A 25,934-nucleotide genomic window follows, 5' to 3' on the forward strand; every position below is an offset into this window, starting at 1 on the left:
TGAAGTCTGTACATCTTTTTTCTCAGTATTTTGAGATACTAAGTCATTACTTTAAGATAAGTAAGTTATTTTGTGAGAATTTGTAATTATTTTTAAAAACAATAAGTAAGTCATTACTTTGAGAAGTTAAGTTACCATTTTAAGTTACTAACTCATTGTTTTGAGATTTTAACTTATTTTACATTATGAATTCATTTTTAGGGGGATACTGAGTTTCTGTTCTGATAAAGAAATGGTCTTCCATTATATGGATAATTCCGTTTCTTGTCCAGCTAGGGAAGGGGCGGGACTTCGCTCGTTGACAGTCGCTAGCTGTTACCTGAAACGCGCAGCAGCCCACTCATGGTGGAACAAGGGACTGACAAGTGAAGAAATTCATCATTTAAGAGGCCAGAGATGAAGTTTTTCCCTCTTGAGTTTACGTATGGAACAGAACAAACCGTGGGAAAATAATACGCTTAAGTTACATTTAGCAGGTGGCCAGAAACACTAACCAACTTGGATGCCCAGAGCTAGCATAATCTGTAAGTACTGTGAGCTAACTAGCCGCGGCAGTTTGTTTACTAGCACGATAGTTAGCTAACATTACAACTTGATAGATGAAGGCATTATTGTGAGTTTGTTTGCACCAAAATTTGCTAATGTTTCTTTTTTAGCTGGCAAACAAGTGTCCATACTCGTCAACACCGTAATATTTAAGAAAACAGTCAACTTTTATGAGTTTCAATAAATGTAATGCTCTTTAGGTAGACACATTCCCCGTCGTATCTTCTTACCAAGTGATTAAGGGTGATATATTAAAAAAGTTGGCTTTCCTCAACTGTATTAATTGAAAACACATATAATATGTTTCGGAAGTAAAAGGCAGTAAAAGAGCAAACTGTTTTGACAAACTGTCAGCTAAGATGGAGACCACCACGGAACTCCGGTCCAGGTTTTCCAAGCAACACCTGCTAACCGAGAAATTCAATTAAGGACTCCTCTTCCCACTTGGAGCCGGTCTCCAGGGCAGATCTTCCGGGCGACTCGCCCTGTAAGAAATTAGAAAATGCTACAATAAAACCCGAAAAACTGAAAAAAAAATGTGGCAACTTTAATAATGAAAGCTCCCACGCCATCCACCGTAAACACACACGTCCCTTTAGTTGGAAGTCACCGAAAGACAGCGAAGTACCACAGGTAAGAGTTTTCCTTTTCCTCTCAACTACTGTACACGCTCATTTCATTTCCAAACATGTCATCCTCTGCAGAAAGCGACAGCAAAGTGTCTGTCGCTGAAGCCGTGACACTGAAAACGAGCATTATTGAGCAGTTTGAAACAGTTAATAAATTACTCTAAAGGATAGAGACTTGATGTGAGGACTTGTCGGTAAACACGGTGTGTGACTCCCAGCCAGCCTCGATGCAGCGGCAACAGCAGCGCCGACAGCAGCAGCAGCAGGTCTGGAGCGACTCATACAGTCTGTACCTATGAAAATGCGGACGAGAGGACCAGCCTTAACGTAAACTTTGATAATTCACACAAAAATCAAATTCAAAGCCACTTCAGGCCGAGTGAAAGCACCAAATGTCAGCCCTGTTGCTAAGTTGAAAGAGATAGGTGCAACTTTTTCCCCTCAGTTCGTACTTTTTGCTCAGTCAAAGCGAGCTCAAATCCTCTTCTATCCCCACAATATAACGCATAGAAGCGACACATTGAAAACATGAATGGTGTGATATATTTTATTAATTATTCAGACGCTCAGTCCTACAGTTGAGGTCACTACTGTCCGCTGATATTCGTCCAAAGCTGCAAAAACGACACAAATGAACGACTTTTGGGTGCGCCGAAAGTCCCGGTTTTCATCTAGAAAAACTTAGTGAAACTCCTTTGGTTGCCACTAAACAGGTAGTAGCCGTCATACAGTATCATTTACCGTAAATAGAGGAACTACTATAAATGCAATAAATATTCTAAGCCTCAAATGCGGAAGTTATGCTGTTGAAGATTGTTTGTAAATGACTTTTGAAAATATTTTTTCTTTCTCTTGCATGTGTACTAGAACAAAGTGTCAGACAGTAGCCATAAATATATTATGCTAAAATGCATGATATGCCTGATAAAAAATTCTCTGCTGATTAGTAATATTATTATTATTATTATTATAGTATTTTAGCAGGACATTGTGCACAAATACTATAATTAAATCCAATCATAAATATCACATTTTTTAAACCATTTGAAAAACCTGACCATGTTCTCAAAATCTTGTAACAACTATTGTCAGGTCATACACCTCTCTGACACCACATAGACACACTGACACTGACGCACGCACTGACACACTCTGTATTTGCTATGGTCTGATTTTTCTGCAGTTCCTGCTCTCAGTGGCTGTAAGGCAGGTTTTCTGACTTCCACCTACTGTAGAACAAACAATCATGTTTAAAACACTGTACATATTTTATGTGTTTGATTAGTTGTGATCTCTGCAAAATGCCACTATGATGTGAGATTTAATTTAACATGCTTTTGTAAAGGGTCACTGTTCTTCTCTTGTGTGTTCATAAATGTCTGTGCTCTGTGCTTGCCACTGTGTTTGTTATTATTCTCAGGGATGAAGATGAGGACAGGAATAGATCACTGGCACTTTAAACCCGGAGTTCTCATATTCTCGCCGGATCTTTCTCCTTTGCTAATTATTGTGTTGTTTTCAGAGCAAATATGTCATATCCATGGCGACCAGGCAGGTTTATTGTCTCTCCCGTGCAATAGCTCACAAAAGTAATTAATTATCCCTTTTTTCTCTCTCCCCTGTCTTTGGTTAAACAGATCATTCATGGAAAGCCATCTTCTATATTAAAAATGCCACTGCTACTACAACACAAGGTAAACATGAAAGTTTTTTTCAATTTTACAGGTTTGATGTCCCTTTTTGTGCTTTGATTTTTTGTCATACAAATCAGTTGTAGATTAAATAATTTTATAATGTAAATAGATGCATTATGCGCACACACAGTGTGTGCTTTTGAGGTATTTTCCATAATACCCTCATAATGCAGCAGCTGTGCAGCCTAACTGTTGCAGATGTATTCATGCATGCAAAGCAAGCACACACTTGACACTTAAACAGGCGAGCTTAAAAACACATGTTTAGACATGAAATCAGCTTCCATTTTATGTGATTTGAATAGCAAGCGTTAGCCAGACTAAAGGTAAGTTTACTTTAGTGACATCTCTTTTTTCATGAGGTCACCAGAAATAATAACAAACGGCAGGTGACACTACAGGGTACAATAGTTCACCTCAGTGCATTGCAGTTGCAAGTATTTTACATGCACTTTAATACAGTCTTTCCAAAGAGAGGTGTAAAGGGATCAGTTGATGCAGTTTCCAGCTCTTCATCCTGTGTGCTCCCTGAGTGAATCTCTGGAACGTGACGGCATGTGTCTGCTGTCTGGAGGTCCACCTCTAGCTGGACACCAGCCAGTCTTCACTGTCAGACTTGTGGTACAGGTTCTCATCTCTCTTCGGCATTGATGAGACACTGCAATATCCATCTGTCAAACATACTGCCCTTCTCTTTATACCTCTCTTTTGCTCACTCCCTGTCTTCCTTCTTTCATAATCTTTTATTGTAACTATAGGTGAAAGTAGAGCTGGGTAAATCTCCCGAGTTGAGAAAGCAGAGATGCTAATTGTTCATTTGTGCTGTTTTAATTGCGATTTGGTTCGTGTGTTTTGTTCAGTGTTTATGGATGTGGTCCTTTAGGCCCTTTGATTGTGTCTCACTCTCTCTCGAAAAATGGCACTTGAAATGTAGCCTGTAGTGCTGTGCTCGTGGTTCACTCTACCAGTTGAGAATCTCATTGGTTAATCAGTGTGCGATGCCTCCAACATTCTTATTTCCTGCAGCCCTATCAGTCAGTGAAATGCCTCATGTCTCATAAGTACCCATCTGCATCTGTCAAGGGGTGTGTAGAATTAAACCCATGTGTATTCCTTTTCTGTTTGACCTTGGCTGTGGACCTCAGGTCTTTGATGTCAAATAAGCGTCAGTAATCCCAGGCGGCATTTGACAGGCTTCAGGAGCCATTACTTTTGTTTCCCAGCACATAAGCTTTATCAATTGCCCACAGTGTAATGATTTTGTATACAAATTCACACTACCACAACTGTAGTGTTTTGCCTTGTAAAAATATACTGCCTTCAACACGTACCGTTATACCAGCACAAATAGCACACATGTTTTTTTAATCATCATTATTGTTTTTATTTTAGTGCTAAGGAAATGTCCTTTTTGCATGCTTGATCAGCCAGTAGAGAAATCCAATATAATGGAGGTTCAAGGTGAATTGCATCCCGTGCACCCCCCCCCCTCCACCCCCCCGCTTCCACTGAAGGAATATTCCACAGCAAAATAAACAAATCACACAGACAACAGTAATATAGGGTTGATTTTGAAGGCATGAAATAAGTATCGATTAAATCCTGCAGTTCATAGATGAAAATGGCCTTTTTGGTAATTTGTCCTGGGTCCTTTCAATACGATGGAGAAAGAGGGAGAGAAAGAAAGAGGCATGGACTGGGGAGAGACAGAGGGAAAGGCTGCAGAAAAGGTGGAGGGGAAGAATAGAGAGAGAGGAATAAGACAAGTGAACAGCGAGAAAGACTGAGAAGAGCTTTCACAGAGTTGAGAAAGGGACATGCTGCCCCTTTCCGAGCTCATTATCATTCTTAATAAGTCTTAAGGAAAGAAGGAGCATTGAGTGTAAATGCACGGTAATCCTTACACTGGCCAAGGTTAGTAGGGACGTCAGCACATGTGCACTGTTCCCAGCTGGCCACTTTGGGACAGGGAGGGGACCAGAGGAGCACTGTTAAGGATAGATGTTCAAGGAGAAAGTGAGGACGTTTAGACACTGTATAAAGGTTAGGCCCTTTCCCCCAGCCTGTAGTTTTTCAGTCCCTGCACCACCTGGCATTTAGTGAGTAAACAGTTCTGCATCAGACTCAAAATAGTCAAATTTGGCTGTAAGACCTGGTGTATGCATGAATAAACCAGAAGAAGAACTAAGAATAGACAGGTGACGAGCACAAGGCTTGATTAAAAATCTAAATAGGACAGTTTTTACTTTGGCACCATTCACCACAAGAGATTCAGTCTTGTACTCAAAGTAACTGTTGGCTGCAGAGCATGCCTAATTCACTGTTCTTTGGGTGTGGTCCAAAAACAAGCATTAAGATGAATTGGATGAACTGGTGACCAATTAACTCATTTGACAAATTGCCAGCCACTTGTAGTGGTTGATCAACCATGTTGCTTTAATGGAAATCCAATGCAGTATGTATTTATATACAGTACTTAGTTTACAGTCCAGTGTCATGTCACCCAGTGCATTCTACAGTGTTAGTAATCTTACAGTATTTCTGTTCATTAATCAAATCAGGTGTGAGACATGTCTGGAACATTTATCTTACTCCACAGTTTTTACATTGACAGTAATTAGTACAGTGGTTTTTGCTGTTGCATTGTCTGTCAATTTTTAAGCCATGTTTTATAATTTATACATTGCATTTTAAGCACCTGCAATACTTCAGTGTAAATTTTTGATGAATAGATGTATCTCAAAGACACCACCTCTGTTGGATATGGAATTCACTTAAGAGTCCTATTTTTGTATATTTTATGTAACTTTAGCATACTTAAGATAGCATTATTAGCATAGCTTAGCATAATTAAACGATCAAAAGTTTTCACCCTTGGCTCCAGAAATACTAATTGATAAAACTGTTTATTTGTATTTTATAAATGTACAATGCGGATTAACTGTTACCTCTAAGACGTTACGCAGCTGTCCACTACTAGCTGTAGCTGTAGCTCAGATGGCAGTCACGCTTGCAAATGCCTGTATGGCCTGAATGTTGTAATTAGCAAAGCGGGACAAAGAAGACATCTCATAAAACCAGCATGGTTTGTAACTATTGTAGAAAAATAAAATAAGGTTGTAAGTAGGTTGTGTCAGAATAAACTGGCATATAGCCACTTAACAGGAACAATGGGCAAGCATATTCGGCACAAGCATGTAGATGTTAACCTGCGAGGAGAGCAGGCTGCTGGTGCTATCACTTGTGCTTTAGCCACATTGTGTTGCAGCTAATGTTGTGATCCTGCTCGGTCTGAAAAGGTAATGCATTTAGTGAGTTGCAGACACACTTTTTAGGATAATGTGCAAAGCAGTGCATAAAGTGCCTCACATTTCAGTGGCATTTATAATACGATTTGATAATTGAAGAATGTGATTAGGACTTCAAATGGCTTGTAATACCTGGAGTATTTTTTCAGACAATATTTAACATTATCAGTTAATAAATTAGCCTCAATTTTAACAGTTTTCTGAGTGTTTTCTTATTTTTAGTCCAGTCTAAATTAAAATGTTGGGCCCCTTGGACAGCTCAGTTGGTAGAGCGTGCGCCCCATGTATGGAGGCTGTGAGTCCTCTGCAGTGGCCATGGGTTCGACTCTTGCCCATGGCCCTCTGTTGCGAGTTATTCCCCCACTCTCTCTCCCCATTTCCTGTCACAAACTTCAGCTGTCCTGTTATTAAAGGCATAGAATGCCCAAAATGAATGAATAAATAAATAAATAAATAAGTTAGTTAGTTAGTCAGGAACATCCCTATAATAAAGACAGTTCTATTGACTATTACAAATGTGATTAAAAATCTGCGCAGTCCACAAGAACAGTATATAAAATAGTCTGTAAAAACTGGAAAAAAAAAATCTAAGCACAATTTACTCCTCAATATAACTCCTCAGTGTTTTTTTCTTTTTTTAGTGGGTGGGAATCTATCTCATGATTTGATCGAAATTCCAAATCCTGGTGTTACAATTTGCTTCAGAATTGATACTTGACTTCAAAATTGATTCTTGATTAAATAAATTGAAACGCGTGGACTAATGTCCACCTCTTACTCCACTGAATTGTTATATGAAGCTTAGCTTGCGCTTAAGCTAAATTGTCTTAAAGGTCTCTGTCTGACTAACAGAATAAAAGCAGACAAAAGTGTATGAGAGTATGCTGAATTTTTAACAAAAAAAGGAGCTATAATTTGGAAGCATGCTAGACTTTTCTGTGTATATGAGAATAATGAATAAAAATGTAATTTAAACAAAGCCATGTCATGTCAGCTTATCAGGAAGAGCATTAGATAAAGCTGCAAAGTTAGGCTAAATGTTTGAGAAGGAAAAACTGCCATGGGCATTTTTAAAGGAGTACCTTGACCTCTCACCTCAAGATATGTGAATGAAATTGGGTTCTATGTATACCCAAGAGTCTCCCCTTTACAAACATGCTCACTTTATGTTAATCCCATGCAGTTTCTTGCGTGCAGTATAAATGTGTTATTTCACCTATTCTGAAAATGATGTATTTGAATATTCCTGCATATAGGGGTCCCTAAACAGTATCACAGTTGCATAAAATGTATATAACTGGAAAACTGAGACTCTTGTGGATTCGATGAGCCGAATTGCATGTGCTCCAATCTATGAATAGGAAGCATCAAGTGTAAATTATTCTGAATTTCAGCTTTTGTGAGTTTCTCTAAAAATGTAGATTTCTATTATATTGTTATGAAGGTGCCCGGCTGCTTGTAATGTGCTAAATAATTAACAAAATGTTCTAGGTAAATAACAGCGTTTAAAGAGAGAAGTTTGAATTTATAATCCCATTTATTGTTTCCTAATTAAGATTATATAGTTAGGTAAACTCAGGATGCTAAGTTTTAATACCATTACACTGTTCTAGAAAACTGAGATAATACTTTACAAAAACACTTAATCCTTAATTTAAACCATTGCATGTACAACATATAGATAGCTCGTCTGTTACAGCGTGTGCCCTATGTACAAGCCGGCCTGTGGCCCTTTTTTGCATGTCGCCCCCCCCCACTTTCCTGTCAGTCTTGAAGAGAGGAACGCAGAGAGACAGAAGCTGGAGCTGAACCTAGACCACTACAGTAAGGACTCAGCCTTAGTACATAGGGCATGTGCTCGACTAGGTGAGCCACTGGAACACCAGAACTTTATTAAAAACTTAGCAAATTCTTTGGTGATTGCAGCTTACTCTTTTGATGGTATTGCAGTAGGTGCCTCATCATCTGTTGCCTGACAGAGATTTGCACTCTACTGAGTACACTCTTCTATTTTTCAGTTTTTGTTTTTTTAAAATTTCAGTTTTTAGCTGCAGTTTGGTTAAGTTTAGGCAACAAAAATACTTGGTTACATTTAGGAAAAAAAATCATGGTTTGGGTTTAAATTATTAGTCTGTGTTGACACAGGACCTGCACAGCAGCTTTCTGGCAGAGTGCCTTGAAGGCACACTTCTTCCATGTGTAAGGTGTTTTAAAATATGAAGAAACAGTGCATACAACTTGCAAGAGTTTTGCAAATATAGAGTTACTATCTAAACATGACCAAAAAAACCTTGCTACTGCAATGCTAGTACCAGGGAAACCCATTGTTATACTCAACTCAGGCAAAAACAGGTTTTTGAAATGAAACAGGCTATGGTTTGACTTATTTTCTTATCCCAGTCAGAGGTAGTTTTGTAAAGTGCTGCTCATTTACTCACACTGGAGTTTATTGCTCTACTTTGCTAACGTGGGTAATGGCATCTGGCAGAGCTAATTATTAAGTTATCAAATCCAAACTGAGCCCAACGACTTGCCTTCTTTGAAAAACTACTAGATAACTTTAACATACAGTAGATGATCAGAGGATTCCACGTTTTTAGTTCATGACAACAAAATCTGTTTTTGGATTCTTGAATTGATTCAGAATCATAGATATGAACTGTAATTCTTATGGGAATTGCAAGTGACACTTGATAAGATAAATTTAGCACACAGTCCAAGCTATTTGTATCCTCAGTCTGATCTGTACTCTCCAGAGGAGTGAGAAATTACTCACCTTCTGTAAAAGTTGTCTTTCATTTCCTTCCAGAAAAATCTTTATTTCTCCACAGATATTATGTTTTTTTATTAAATGTAGCCATTAAACTTGGGGATCCACCACTGTACTGTAGGTAGTAAATTTGTTTCCTGCGCTGGTCTCCAGCTCTATTCTGCCGATGTATTTGAATCTTGATGATGTGTATCCTCTGGGGAATATGTTTGCTTAATTGTCCAAGAAGGGGACAACGGTCAAATAAGCAAATGAAATTGGAGCTGATGGTGTACAGTGGGGGTGCCCTTTTGTCTTGCTCAGTGTAATGCCATCGCTGTGCCTTTCTGTCATGTAAGGATGATTTACCCAGAGACAGATGTTCTCAGACCTTTGCTCATGAACCAGCACCATTTTGTTCTATTTTTTGCCCTTTTAAAGGTTAAGGAGTGAAAGGCTTTCTCTACAACGTGTCGGCTTCTTTTGATTGTTGTGGTGTCAGTTACTCTGTTCTATTGTATATTGAGTTTAGTGGCTGCGCTTGTAGTGGACTTAACTCTGACTGGGCTTAAAATGTTTCTGTGTTACTTACGGAAGATGCTTTTAGAAACATCTCTTCTTCACCATTCTCCTCGTTGCATTTTGGTCGAAGCTTGGTTGGCAACCTGCTCCATTACTGCCCCCTCCCCCCCCACTACCAACCCTCCAACCCCCTCCAGGGAGCCTTGGGAGGCAGAGAGCCATCACCATGGTGATCTGAACACAGATCCCCCACACACCGGTCCATTGTGACTGGCGTGCGTTGAGGTGAGAGGGAACAAAATGTCACAGCAACAGGTTTTTTTGTGTTTTTGTTTTTGCCTCAATTCTCAGTGGGACTGTGCTCAGATCCATGTGCTCAGTTATACTGGAGGGACTGCTGCAGACTGTGAGTTAGTGAAACAAGTTGATTTGAGAAATGAATAAAGTGACATGGAAATACTCTGTAAATACTAAGAAGTCTGTGCTTTTGTTTTGCTTTTTTTTGTGGTCATGCATGTGTTTTAGTGTCAGGGCAAAAACACAAAGTCATGAGGGAGCGTTGTTTTTATTATCTAATTAAAAGCATTTGCAAATTCTCCATGCAGGCATAGCCCAAAGTTAAACAAAACCATTTTTAGTAATTTATTGTCTTTTTACACTTTTATGGTCTGAATCACACAATATTAATTCAGTCAGAATTCATTAGTATTATAATACTAATGAATGGTAATGGGAAGATATTTTATAATAATAAGGTAGTTTAATTTGGATGAAATTTTATGCAGTATGTCTAACAACACTGATAATTTATATACTCAACACTCAAAAATATGAATGCAACACTTTTATTTTTGCACCCTTTTTTCATCAGTTGAAATAAGAGATCTGAGACTTCTGTGCACAGAATAGGTTTAAAAATGTTCACAAATTGCTTAAATCTGTGTTACTGAGCACTTTCTCAAAGAAAATCCATCCACCTGACAGGTGTGGCATGTAGAGATGCTAATTAAACAGTATGATTATTACACAGGTTTGGTTGCCTTGGATTGCTCAAATCAAATCAAAGGCCACTGTGGAATGTGCAGTTTGACTTTTAAAAAAGACATTAGTATTTCGTAGTTCATTATTAGGCAGTGAACTATGGCTATTTCCTGTAGGGCTATAGATACCTAATTCTTTTCCCAGTAAGTAATGACCCGCCCTACCCTGCCTCTGATTGGCTAGTACTTGTTGTTATTGGGATGGTTAGGTTTATCCATGAGAAGTGATTGGTTAGGGCAAGAATATTAGCGCTTGGTCACAACTACAAGAATTAAGGGGAGTGGCCACAAATTTGCATCCATTATTTGCATCATTAAATTTTGGTAAACTTTCAGGGGCGGAGATACAGCCCTGACCAATGGCAAAGACATTCACCTTGGTGGGTGATGGCAGCTTGATTTGAGAATGTTAAGTGCCTAATATATGTATCTATTCAAGATAAAACTGCATATTTTAGAGTGGCTTTTCGTTGTGACAGGGTATACCTGTGCAACAATCACACTGTTCAATCAGCATCTTTATGTGCCATACCTGTCAGGTGGATGGATTATCTCAGCAAAGAACAAGTCCTCACCAACACAGATTTTAACAAATTTGTTAACAAACTTTGAGAGAAATAAAGTGTGTGTACGGGAAGTGTTAGCTCTTTTACTTCAACTCCTGAAATATATGGGCAAAAACAAAAGTGTTGTGTTTATACTCTGCACATATGGAAGAAAAATACCAACAAAGTCTTCCTCTGTGTCGTCATATGCCCCCGCTGACTGGAAATCCGCCCATTGGTTTCACAGATTGTAGTTTGTCCACAGTGGACAGTGGACAGTGGAGACAAAAAGGGGCTCACACTTTTTTTACCCCCCAGTCTTGTACAAACCCAATACAGGGAACTGGTTTGATAGAGTTGTTTCAACAAAAGTTAAAATAACAAGTCCCTGGACTGCTATCAGTCAGCAAATTGATCAAATCTGAATACATAATATTTAATAACATAACACATCACTTAGGGGGCAGATTATAATGGTCACTAGAAGTACCATAGTGCACCAGGTCTAGCTTGCCCCGTGCTTCATTGTACTTCTGCCATAGTGTCTGGTGATTAGCTTATGGTAATGCCCTTCAGGCTTTCACTTTATGTCAACCTTTGACCTGTCTTGATCCAGGCAACATGCTATTGGCTACAGGCCTTGGAGAGGGAAGCGGGCTTATAGATAATGTGGCATTGAAGAGGTGTAGCAGATTTTGCCCTCAACCCTGAAGAAGATGTGGGCTGTGTCCTATGACAGTTCCAGGGTTGCCCTCAGTCACAGAGGTTGGGAGGGAGGGTCAGCCTGGGCCAGAGGGCACAACACACAACCCTAACGTCTGGCATAATGTCTGGGCCTCCTGCCCTCTGCTCTGACTAGGAGACCAACCCATAGCTCCTATGATATTGTCCTATAGTAAGTATTAAAATGATTGCCTTGTCTTCTCTCACTATGTCTGTACATACATTTTAAACATGATTTTTTTTTGTCTTGGAGTCAGTTAGTCAATGTCTATAGTGCATACATATGCGTTAAGTCCCACAATAACCTGTTTTATGATGCAAGAACCAGAAGACTCATTAATATTTGTTGATATGTAGCTATAGCAGTCAGGTCTTTTTGTGCCAAGTCTGTAAGAGTCTGCCATCTCTGTTCCCTGAGCAGATGCAAAGGTGCAGGTCCTGAGAGATCCTTTTATGTTTGGAGATCTCTCCTTGCTCTTTTGACTGCGACCTCGACCACAACACAGCTCTGTCTCAATCAGCTCTCTGCTGTAATCCCACTTCAGAATTCCTCTTGGCTAAGGGAGTAAATAAATTTTTCAGCGTTTATTAGAATACAGCTTGCCAGAAGGGACTCCTCTCTCTTCTCCTATAGCTGCTCCAGTAATTAGCAAATTGATTAGGAGAACTTCAACACACCTCCTTGGCTCTTATCTCCCCATTCTAGGACAATATTGCTGTGCCATGGGACAGCGTAAATATTTTAAGGGAAACCCTCAGTGAATCTCATTAAATGGCTATGGGGCAGAGCAGCTGTCTCCTGCTGAAGGTCCCAGCCAATTTTCTAAACTATGATTAAAGAAAAGTTTTGGATTATTTAAACATGCCAGGTCCTGTGGGTTTTTTTCAGTGCCACTGAAGACCTCTGTGATTCCTCCACCCCTCTGTGCCAGGACTGCTCCTCTCCCTTTGGATCTATTAGTTTGAAATCGTTTGGGTGATGACTCTTTGAAAGTGGTGGTCATTCTGGGATGCCGTGTTCAAAATGCAACAAAGACCTCTCTTTTATGCGCAAATGCTAATTAAAATTTTTACCCCCCATCCCCAAGCTGCAGAGGGAAAGACTTGGTAGCAATTTGGCAGATAATCAAATTGCATTTTAAATGGAGCCGTTTAAAGATGACTGGGGTCTGCTCACAGGAAGACACAGTGGCACAAATTAAGCTCGAATAAGCTGCTATGTGCAGAGAGGAACAATATAACAAAATTCACATCACAATAGGAGGCTGCATTTATGTAAATGGCCAACATTAAATGTTTGATTTATGTTTGTTTTAATTAGTTAAAAGGAACTCAGGTACGCAGTCAGACTTGTTTTTTCCAAATGCATGCATGCAGGAATTCTGTTTTTCTTTTAATTATGATTTCCTTCTTGCTAAGTGGCATTTTTTTCATAATATGTCCTTACAATTTGACCAATTCAGGCTAAACGCTAATAAGACATGATTTGTGAGCAGTTGTGGTACCTTGGAAACATTTTGTTCTTAATTTTAGATTTTCAGCCTGACAGAAATGGCAAACTGTGTGGAAAATGTTGTCAACAGCTATGTTTGTCTACAAAAATCTGCGCTTAGAAGCTGTCCCCCCACATTTGGTATACATCATTAAGTTCTTCGTGGCCCATCAAATTGTCTATTCACACAGCATTCCAGTACATATTAGTGACATCTCGTTAGCAGAAAACAGAAAACTGACACAAAAAATTTGGAAAACAGGCCTGAATTGTTTATCTCTCGGAATAAGTAGAAAGTGTGATTCTCGTGAAATGATAGGATTGGATCAAACATGCGTCTCCCAGAGCCTCTTTTATCCTCTCTCTTTGTGTCCCTGAAAAACTGAACGCACCAAATGATCTGTTTAGTTTTCAACACCAGTCTTACGCAGGCCACATTTCCTGTAAAGTTTAACATTCATCACAAGACCAATACAGCCATCAGAACTGCTTCATAGCCATAAAACCCCATTATGGACAGCACAACAAGTGATGCTTGACTTGTAAGTTTAAAGGGTTCTTAATTGGCTGTGATTTGCTGGCTGTACAGCAGTGACTGTGGAAGTGGCATAATGATCCTCCTTGGATGATACATTACTTTTCTGGCAACTTACCGCACCTTAGCACTGCATGTATTTGCCCTCTGTTTAAGTGTTGCCTTCATCTCTGCAACATAACAGACTGACATAACAATAGTTTTGACCTGCACACTACAGGTTTCACATGAATAGATGTAATGTTAACCTTCTTCACCTTCTCTACAGACACTCACAACCAGAAGAAGTCCCTAGAGGTCTTTTACAACGATCCCTCCAAGGCAGTTTCCCTGTTTTCACTTTAGATTTGTGGTTGAAAGCAGCTGAATACATTTAGAGAACTATGGAGCACCAAAGTGGCTTTGCCTTCCAGTATTTGATGATCATCACTGAAGAATTTATCAGCACACTAGGGCAGAAAAAACAATTCAGACAAAAAAACCTTTTGATTTTAGGGCATGTTTCACAATAACTGAAAGAAGTGCATACATGAAAGAACATTTCTGATTTTAGGAAATAGACCTCAGAGTTTCACTGACCATATTTATTTTGTTAATGATGGAACATCATTAATTCTTTCAAATTGCTAACCATCTAACCCTGGACCTAACCTTAACTGCCGTTTTAAATGTCTGATAGTTTCAGTCATGATAGGATTAATTTCATGAAATTTGTGTTTCAGTTTTCTGAGCACTTGTAGTATTCTTAACGTCCATTTCTAATATGTGTATGCTATATTAGACTTGTGTAAAAATGTCCATATGCTAATCTTCAAACAGCATTTTAATTAGAGATGTTAATGATTAAACAATTGATCAATGGCTGTTATAGAATTTTTCAGTATTAAATCGGAAATTGACTGAAATGACATTTCAACTTAAAGAATAAACTCGAAAGGCAAATTTGACATCTCCCAATATCTGTTTTCCTCTCTACTCCCGCCTCCCGCCATGAGGTGTCCAACATGTGTCTGAAGACAAAAACAACAATTCAAAGATGGCATAAAATCAATCGTGTGTTGATCTTTATCTGTCAAAACTTGAGCTTGAATTGTCATCTTAAAATCAAAAATCTGGAGAATTGCGACACCCCTATTAAATATTAATGATTAACTGATTGCTAATGTTTTCAATTATCTGTCAAAGGAAATGCACAAAATTTGCAACCCCCTCGGTCTGACAAATACTAGATTTTTGAGCCAATTCTGATATGAAAAAATTATGATACTGATCTATTAGCCAATATTCTTCATACAGAATATAGAATATATTACACAAACACACATTTTTTACAATGATCCCTCAAAAGTGGTTAACATTACAAAGATATCTAACAGAGGCAGGATATTTGACAGTTGTCATCATCCAAAATTATATCAGGGCACTGAAATAAAACTTTCACTGATATTGTTTATTAGTTCTAATTAAAAACACAGATATAGCAAAATAAATGGATACACCAAACCTGAATTAAGAAAAAGGAACAAATATACATAAAAAGCTGAATAAAGGAAAACAATCTGCATCATATCATGTTTAAAAAAATGTTTTCATATAGGAGCATATCAGACAACATATATGCCAATAGTGATATAGACTGGTGTAGCTGTCATAGGCCAATATCGGGCTGATAATATTGGCAGACTGGTATATTGGTCATGTTCTAATTTTAAGAACATGCATGTTTTTTAATAATAAGAACAAAACAGATTTTTGTTGTTGTTTTTTAGTAAAAGCAACAGAAAGGAGATGGCATCCTAATTGGAGCAACACAATCCCTGTCTTATGATGCTGCATGACAAATATTGTTGCAAAGTTAATGACACAAGAGGGATTTGATTGATCAAGTCGGTGACTGATCATAAACCTGCCGTCAATATTTGGCTGTAGGTTTATTTCCCCTCTGAACAACAGTGTGCCAGGATGTCTGAGATGTATGGCTAGACACACAGCAATGGCAAAACACATATTTACACTTCAGTCTCTTCTGAGCATGACGATGCTGCCTCTGTTTGTCACACTGGAAATAATATCCCATGATGCTAAAATGAACAGTCTTAGAGTATTTATTCAGTTGGAGCAAAGGGTATTGGTTAAAGCTGACCAATTTTAGAGTAGTTGGGATGAAAATCTCCCTCTAATTACTGTACTATGTGGATCCTTTGGTCCCAGTCCCTCTGCTGCAAATGATGGTATTAAAAAGTCTCTTTTATTTATAGAAATAAAATTTTAGCTTCAGAGACAATAGGCTAGTTCTGTTTTACGGTACAGCAGACTTTATCTTTTTAATAAAAATTCCTGACTTGGTGAAAGTTTAATTAATAAGGGACTTAAAGCTAGGGGAATGAGCAAGGGAGTTGGGTCTTTAAGGGGGTACTTATTTTTCCATCTGGGCTATCCTCCAAAAAAACTGTCAATTAGTGTGTTAAGCTGAAGAGACAAAAAACGTCATTAGTTCTTGCAAAAAGAATAATGGGTTTTAAAGGTTTTGCTTTAGAGGCAGGCCAAAAGCACAAGAGTGAGTCTTATGTATTTTCATTTATTTCCTGCAATTATCAAAGTTTGAGGGAGGGCTTTATTGTTCTAAGGTGCATGATTGAGGAAGCAGACACAGTGGGTTGTTTTTCTAAGTAACTGTGTACCATAATTGTCTCAGATAAGACAAATAAAATTAGGTGTATTTGGTGGAGTGAATCATACTGTGTAGAATATATTATTTTTCAATTTTCATAGTTTCGTTGTTTGCAAGCAATGATAATGTTGGCTAAGCTTTTGAACCGTGATTCGATGTCTTTGCATATCTTATTGTATGTGAGCGTATACTGGCTTGCAGTGTATATAATGTATAGTGTATATTGTGTCGGTGTAGCTATCATGCAGTAGTGGCAGTAGATTCCCTCACCTGCCATGTGTAGACCTCTTAGAGAAATAAATCAGCAGTTTAGGCTACAGACAATTTGAAATTGAGAATTTCAAGTTTTTGGTGTTTTTGCCATCAGTTTGTAAAGATGTAATTATGCAACTTTTGAGCGCTTCCCTTTTGTTTTCTTCCTTTTGATTTACTGGTAGTTGTAGTAATTAGTATTGTCATAAAGTAGGCCTGTTATGATAATTATGTTATCGACTATTTGTATTTGTTTACATAAGAATGTCACTAACATTTTTGGCAACACAATGCCAGAATAAACAGCAGGGTTTTTCCTACTATTATAAGATTCAGGCATAGTGCCTAAATGTTTTTTCACAGTACCTAAGCCAAATGAACAGAAAAAAACGCTGAGACCCATTTTGCTGTCATTTCTTGTCCAGCTCATAAGTTTGGAAGAATAGAAGTAGAAATAGAATAGAAGAACAAATCCAAACGGACTTAGTTTTAAAGCCACACTCCACAGCTTTGGTGTGGGAACATTCTGGTTTAAACTGCATGACAGAAGATAGGGTTCATTTATGTTTATGCTTTTTGAAACTTAAGATGCTTCGCACAGTACAAAAATTTAGAGCTGCAATGGATGATTTTTTTTTTAAATTATTATTCATTTACCTGTCAGTCGTGTTCTTGATTAATTGATTAGTTGTTTGGTTCATAAAATATTAGAAAATGGTAAAAAAAAATAAAAAAATGTTGACAACTGTTTCCCAAAGTCCAAGATTGTCCAATATCATCAAATTTCTTATTTTGTCCACAACCCAAAGATATTCAATTTACTGTTATAAAGGAGCAAACAACCCAGAAAATATTCACATTTGAGAGACTGAAATTAGAGAATTTGAACATTTCTTCTTGAAATAACAAAACAAAACAAAAACTCATGACTGAAACTGATTAACTAATTATTAAAATACTAATTTAATAGTTGACAACCAGCTCTAAAAAGATTAGTAAAAAATAATTAGTGCAAAGATTATTCAAGATCAACTTGATTAACTTTAGTAACGTTTGGATCCTGTTTTTTTTAGGAATATTTATTCATACCCAGCACTGAAATATAAATCCCAATTCATCTCATAGTTCTCTTTCACATAAAACTGGACCAAGGGAAAGTGTAGACCATTTAGAGCAGATGGCCATGTGATTTTTTTTTATACAGGCAGAAATTGTGACAGTACTGCTTAGATCAAGCTTACGTAACTGGTCATAGTGCAAGAGGTTGCAGGCGCGGAGCCCAAAATATGTCATTGACTTGTGTCACACACAACAGGAGATGGCTTTTGCATCACAGTGTGAGTGCTAGTAAATGATTGGTTACAGGAGATCCTCCAATAAATTAATTGTTTCCACTTCATGGTTAAGTATGTGCTACTCTTCCAAATCGAGTGCTGGTACTTGGTTATTACACTTTAATAGCTCGCTTGCCAAACTAACGATATATTACTCCATGTGCTGGCTCAGATCAGAGAAGATGAATTGGCTATTAATTAGAGTTGCACTGAGAGGGCACAGGGGAGAGACTACTCATAGCCTTGCAATCAGTGTCAACGGGGGCCCTTTTCTGACTAGGACAGCCAGGGCAGGCCCAGGTCACTGAGTCTTATCATGAAAACCATTGAATCTGGTGGAAGAAGCAGCATCAAACATGGCCACTGTCTTGTTGAGTCAAACAAAGGACAAGAGAGTTTAACGTCGCACAGCTGCAATATCATCTGATGATTTTAGTTGGGAGTGTGGACAGAATGGCAGAGATGTGTGGGAGGTTGTTTGGCTCCATGAGGTTCCTTAACAAAAGCCTCACGTCCGAAGGACTTTGAATTAGAAAGTTATGGAGGAAATATTTGACGGGCAGAGATGATTTGTGGGGAATATTATTGTTTGGCTCACTTTTCTTGTGCAGCCTCTGAATTAGCCCTTTTATCACAATTAATTAAGCTTGCCTATAGGAGATGTTCCATCTTGAGCTCATCCACACAGGATAAATAAGTCAAAGCAGCAGGATATATGTCCTTTTATTGGCTGACTTGATCTCGGAAGCATCTGTAGTGGGGGGGAAGCTGTCTCTGTGGTGCGACTTTGTGGAAGAGTCTTTGCCATCACTCACTTTGAATGCTTCTTTTATGACTCGTTTTGTTAAAAACCTCTTTTTTTAATACAAGGTATCAGGAGTTATAGCCTGTCTATGCAAATTAGGAAATTTTGACAGTTTGTTATTCATGTCATCGCCTTTTTAAACACTTAAAGGCAATAAATTTCACAGTGACAGGCTGCTCCGAAATTGCCACTAAATATTATTAAATATTTTAACAAGTTCCTTGTAAATATGCCTTAAATGTTTGAACGATGGGCAGGAAGAAAAATGGCTTTGCATCAACTTATTAGAGGCTATAAAAGTGGCAGTGATTTATCATGGATGTGGAGCAGCTCAGGCCATCTTTTTTTGTTTTGCTTATTCTGTGTGCTAGCTTTGTCCTGATGTGCACATTAAAGAGAGAAGCATCATGTTAAAAGCCTGCAGTTTCACAAGTCGTGAAAGTCGTGAGCAGATATTGTTGTACCTGTGGTCCTTGAAAGACAGAGCGATATATGGCAAGAGCACTTTAAAGTTTTAAGGCTTCTCGTACCCATTTACAGGTTTACATTTTGTGATATCACTGGCTGTAACAGAGCGTATTTATCAAGGAATCCAAATGATTCAGTGTTGCATAGATTTTTTTTCGATATATGGCAGGGGTAAAAATGTTAACATGGTCAGCTTTTAGCTTTTGTTTTAATGTTGAATATTTTCCGCCACATTTAAATGACATGGTTTTCAAGGTTAAAGGTAAATTCTTAATATTATTATAGCCATTTAAAGGGCGCAAATTTTGCGCAAAATGAAATGTTATCTGTCACTGCCTGTCAGATCATCTGTCACATTGTAGTGCCTCTGTCCAGTGACACTGATCAGCAGATAGCTTTCTTGGGTCGCCTCCAGCTTCTGCACTGCTGTATTACTGTCCATGACAATGATAGTGTCAGCTTTATATGAATTGGAACAAAAACTGTCTGTTGTGTAACTTCTAAATGTATAATAATAATCAATAATTTTCTCTGGCATTCTACAGATTGGATGTGAAGTCTCAAATCTCTTTAATTACAAACTCAAGCTACAGAAAAATGCTGAACTGTCTAAAAATAGTTTGAGATGTGACACAGTCTTGTGGTTTGTGGTACACCTTTCCATCGGTTTGGGCTGGGAATTTAGCATCAAATTGGGGTCATTTAGAGTAACACGACTGTCCTCCAGAGGATTTATGTTTTACACTGGCTATATGGCAGATTCCTTCATCAGCCACACATTCCAGCTTTTAAATTCAGAAGTCAACTTTTTCCCTGACTAGCCTATCATTTTGTGACTTAAAGTGGTTTCTTAATTTATTGCACTTCAGTTACGATTAAGTTCAACTTCATGTTCTTTATTAACTCTTGAGAGCGGAAATGATTTCGGCCAGCACCCACAAAGAGAGGAAAAAGAAAGAGAGATCAGAAAATCACAACTGGGCACAAAATTACAAGACACAAAAATAGTGACACATTCATATTCATAAATGCTGACTGTGCAGTTATCTCAGTGGTTTTATTATGTAGTGTCATTGTCCCTGAGATAAAATAGCAATCAAAAAAGCTTAGTGTATATTTTGTGCAATATGTATCTGCTCTAGTAATGCTTTCAAAGCATGGTTGTTTGTTCATTATTTGCTTTACATATGTGTATATATATATATACATATATATATATATGTGTGTAACACAATATTTTTTATTAAATACCTTGATAACTATATTACAACCATATTGTGTGGATGATGATTGGGACCTTCACAAAATATTATGATATTGAGATTTTTCATAAATAATCATCAGTAATGTGAAAAAGATGACTAAGGGGGGATTCAGAAAAGTACACCTCTTTACTGTAATGCAGCCTTTAAAAGAAAGAAAAAAACACACTTAATGTCATATCATTATATAATGATATCTAAAATCTAAGACGCTCTCTAGTCTCATGTCACGGTATTGATATAATATCAATATATTGCCCAGCCCTAGTGTTAAAGGTCTCTGTCAAAGTGATAAGCCTTCCATCTGGCTTTCTAGACATCTTCATCTCTCATTGTGTGTATTTGTTTGATGCTCATTATCGTACTGTGACTTGCTGCCTTTATGTTGGATATTTAAGTATAAAAAAGACAATTCATGGGCCACATAATCCACAAACCTGTCCCTGTTTTGGATAGAAGCTACTACAGTATTCTACAAATCTCAGTGCTGTCTGTGCACATCACTCTAACCGGTTAGTGTGACGTGATGGCTGCCATGTCAGCAACATGGCACATCTCTGTTCTCTCTCTCTGGAGCCCTCTGTGAGTTTTCCCTGGGGTTGGCAGAATACGAGTGCCCCCTTGTCTGACTGGCTATAACCTTGCCACCAGCTTGTGTGTGTGCGTGTGTGTTTTTTCCAACTCTAAAGACTTGAACAATGATGACTCAAGCCACGCAGAGTACACCTCAGGGAAAATACAGTGGAAATAAAAATAACAAGTGGATTTTTGACTGCAGTCAGATGTGAGAGAAGGCACGCTGGCACTGGGCTAAAAGCCTGAGCAGATTCTACCCCCCCAGTTCATTAGATTAGGCTGTCTCGTGTTCAGGAAGTGCTGAAAGGCACTGCAGATTGTATCTGCACGAAATGCTGTCCTTACGTCCAGAGACAGTTGCCAGTCCCAGTCTTTGAAATTCCAAAGTAGTTCTCAATCCAGTTAAATCCCAATATTGTGGTTGTCTCTTTGTGGCCCTCCTGCTGAGGGTTCTTATTAGAGGGGTTAAGTATGAGGATGCCTGTGTTGGTATTTCTGCGGTAGCTCATCTGCGCACCGCACATGAATTTCTCTAAATTATTTATTTTCCTGACACCACCATATGGTGCTGTAACTTGTTTGTCTTGGAGCATGCTGGAGAAATGCAAGACCTAGACTGGATTACTTCTTGTGTGTATACATGGGAGACCCTCATCAAACAATGCCTGTTTTTTGTTATTTCTTCTGCTGGGTGGGCTCTGTTGATGCAATTCTACGCAACTCTCTACAAGAGTTGTCTTCTCATCGACTTCAGAGCAAAGAGTTAATAAACATAATTGGGCCAAAATGTGGAGATGTTTCTGAGAGATGCTCAGAGACAGCTGCCGCTGGTCTGCTGTTGATGGGGCAACTGAACAAGAAGCTTGAAGGGCCCTGGAAAAATGGGGTCCTGATCTTCTTTGAAATGCCACAATTAATTGCTATGCGTTGTCCCCAATGCATGGATGATTAAATGTGCTCCTAAACTGCCCTGATTTGTGGGGGCACCTTGCCGATTTTATTTGCCACTGTTAACATTTTCATTCCTGCATTATGCATGGTGCTGTGGGGCAAGGAAGTGCTGCAAACAAATGGCCTGAGGGATCGGCGTAAACACAGCGTGCCATAAGGGGGAGAAGACTAACAGTTCAGCACCACCTCCCTCAGCGAGTCTTCACTGACAAACTAGACAGCCCCTCTGCAGCTTGGCTAAACAGTACAGTGTGGTTATCAATGTCAGTTACCTCAGGTATTCAAAAATGTTGACTGTAAATTAGTAGATATGCATAGAGAATATAAGCACAGCGTTAGGGTTCCATGGAATGGAATATGCTCATCTGTATCTTTATTAATCAACAATGAACGCATGTCTGACAGAATATTTCTATCTTACTAATGGAATATGATTCCTCCTCCTTCAGCATGTATAGGCTGAGGTCACTTTCACTAGTTAATTCTGACAGCCAAAGCAATGTGGTGCTGGTTCCTTTGTGTTTAGGGATTTTAATTCCTCGTTGCAATAATCAGTGACTGATGGAAGCCCTAGTGTTTTATGAAGGCATGCCAAATGACATGTACTCCCTTTTGAACATGAAACACTCAGAGTAGAAATATGAATTTTCACATTAGAGGCATACTAACTTTCTGATTAGGATTTACTTGATCTGGGATCTTGGCTGTTAGAAATGCAACGCTGCACACATGGCCTGCCCAAGTTGTCAGCTGTCATGGCATTGGCCCAGAGCCTTACACTTGGCAGGTCTCCACCCTCTCACCTCCGGCTGACAATGCAAATACAGGCAAAGGATGTGTAGCCACTGGACAGCTTCGTATACACTCATGAAATTCCATACAGATAAGAAAACTTGAGTCCGGTGTAAGTTAGTGTTCAACGATAAGTCGTATTTTCATGGTCACTGCAATATGAACGTGTTATGAACAAGGGCTGAGCGATAAGGCTTACAAATCGTATCTTGATATTTTTAGGCTATTCCGTGATATACAATATATTTCTCAATCTACACGTTTTCTCAGAAATAACAAACCACAAATTAATTCTCAATCGTGCAAACATGATGATTTTATAGAATATCATACATTGATGTAAATTAAACTACCCAAGAGTAGGGCTGGGTGATATGGAAATCAAATATCCTGATTATATGAGGTCATCAGCTAGGTCGATATTAACACAGAGAGATTTTTGATAAATAATCAGCAGTACTCTGTATAAAGGCAAACTGTCTGTCCTACACTCTGCTGGACACAGCTACAAAATATTTGAAATAAGTATGTCATTTAAAAAACACAATCACAAACAGCATTGAAGGTGTAACTCAACAGCGTCCTGTCCTGTGCTTCCAGCTCACCCTTTAACTCAGGTGTTTATTTAGCTCTGTTTCTAATTCCACTGGCTGATCAGAGACTGAATGACTGCACCTTCTATTGCGTGTTTGTAACTTTTATACTGATAGTGAGGCTGAATAACAGTGCAACAGTCCCAGCTTGAACAGGCTGTGTAAAAGAGGCCTCGGGCTAACTGGTTTAAATTTGGCGGCGACTGGGTGTTAGCTTGCACGGTGTCTGAGGAAGAACAGAAGAAATGTAAAATGAGTAAAATGTGGTTGATGTAGACTTTGTTGTAAAAAAGAACAGCCCTTTTGGTAATTGGAATTTATTTTTGATTTAGGAAAAATGATGTGTTACAAACACAGGTAGTGTGTGAAACATGCTAAACAGTTCCAGAAGAAACAAGTAAATATGCACAGTTTAATATTTTTTTTTTAGTTATGGCATATAATTCATATCATCATTGCAGTATTGTCATGCAGGACATGTTTATCATAAAAATTATGGCCCTTTTCAATTGGGTTGGATTGGATGGTTTTCTGTTTTGACAGTGGAATCAGTTCTTCATTTTTAAGTCATAAACTAGTCCATATTCTCAAGTTCCTGCCAGTATGCAGGGTTTTTTTTTTTTTACACAGCCCCTTGCCATCAAAACGCTCTGCATGGCATTAACAGTAACTAATGCACTAGGCAATGGAAAGAGGGCAGATATTGTTTTTTATGGCCTGACCTTTGAGACATTATTATTTTTTTGATGAATAACTGTTTACTCTGAATGCGGGCATTAAACAAGTTTCCTCGAGGTTTGCAGTCATTGCTCCCGACATTGCAAAACAAAAACATCTCATCCTGTTCACCGGCAAAGTGAAGCGTGCTGTCAGTGGATATGGAAAGTCTGTTTTAGTGGACTGGAGAGTAGTGTTAAATAGGTGGCAACCAGTTCATTAGGATGCCTTTCAGAGCATGAAAAATGACCTTTTCCCTTGTAATTGTAGTCTGAGTTCATAGATAGTTGACTGGAACCAGAGCATACTGTACGTTGACAAGGATCACTGGAAACAATTAGCATTGCATCTCACCAGTCAGTCTGCAAGCAGCTCTCAGTTACCAGTTTTTTACACCTTCTTGCTTAAATGCCAGTCGGATTTGATTATATGTGGCAGTTAAGTTAAACAAATGAGAAAAATACATTATTTAATTTATCGAGTGCATTGAACTAGATCTAATGCCTTTGTATCATAGTATGTCCTAAAAAGGGTAGCTGTATCCTGTGCAGATTGTAAAGCCCCTGAGGAAACTTATGATTTGTAATATTGAGGTATCTAAGTAAAATTTGACTTGACTAGTTAAAAAAAACAGCATAAAGTAATTATATATTGTCATTAGTATCACCCTTGTTATTCTGCTCTGCAAGTTTACCTGTGGGGAGTGTACTACATGTATTTTTAGTAAATTGGAATGTTGCATAGTTAATTAATTATTAATATTAGTATAGCACTCAAATGTTGCTATACATTCAATGTATTTGTAGTCCTAAAAGGATTATACTTTAGATTACATGATGGGATCCAGCAACTAATAGTGAATTCAGTCTGTACAATTTTATCTCTCATTTTCCACTTGCTGACAGTTTTTAGAAATCACAGACAAAAGCCCTAGATCAGACACAAATTGCAGCTTACTCATGTGAGTGACGATAGCTATATGCGAATTTTCAAAGACACAATCTGAGAGATGCATTTATGGGTCACAAATCCCCAAGAGATATCTAGCAGGTTAAACACTTGGGCCTGTCTGCGTGTCCAAAGCCTGTAATGTGAAATCTCTTTCAACTGATGGCAGTGATGACCTAATGCCAATGGGAGTGCAAAGTATGGGGTGTAGAAAACATCAGGGAGGATTTGTGGCTAAAAAAACACAATATATCGTGAATGATTTGATATGGCACAACTCTACCTACAACAGAATATCAGCAAGAATGTGCATGGTCTTTTTCCGTACTGATTACTAATACTGAGGCATCAGTGCTATAACAAGTATTTACTAACTATAGATAAACGTAAAGGCACAATTAATAATCCAAATATTATCACAAGGATAGATCCACTAACAACAGTCAAAACCAAACAAAACAACCTTCTTTCACTGCCATAATGATTTAGCCTTTTTTTAAAGACTAAAACTGGTTATTATTGTAGCCAAATGACAGAATGAGTCTGTCTACATGATGCACAGAAAAACAGTCATTTCTGGATCTTTGTGATATTGAGAATATATATTCTTTGCAGTATTGTGTGTATTTTATAGTAATTATGGGAAGTTGATTTCAATTACAATGTTTAGATCGGTTTCACATATATTTTGGATTTTTTTAATTCCATTATATATTACCAAATATAACATATAACTATATAACACACATACTCCTTAGACATCAAATGTATTTGTTTAAGGA

General features: G+C 38.2%; 1 protein-coding gene across 2 annotated transcripts in view; it reads left to right on the plus strand.

The window, feature by feature from the left end:
• The first annotated feature begins 882 nt into the window (after positions 1 to 882).
• The window catches only part of casz1 (castor zinc finger 1), a 211,358-nt gene continuing 186,306 nt past the window's right edge, over positions 883 to 25,934 (plus strand). For both annotated transcript variants that reach the window (XM_084721380.1, XM_084721379.1), the window contains exons 1-2: positions 883 to 1,179; positions 2,813 to 2,869. The gene's annotated coding sequence lies outside the window, so the exon portion shown is untranslated. The remainder of the gene's footprint in view (positions 1,180 to 2,812; positions 2,870 to 25,934) is intronic.

This window comes from Lutjanus erythropterus, chromosome 6 (genome assembly GCF_056507025.1).
Source record: "Lutjanus erythropterus isolate fLutEry1 chromosome 6, fLutEry1.hap2, whole genome shotgun sequence".
Taxonomy (NCBI): Eukaryota; Metazoa; Chordata; class Actinopteri; order Lutjaniformes; family Lutjanidae; genus Lutjanus; species Lutjanus erythropterus.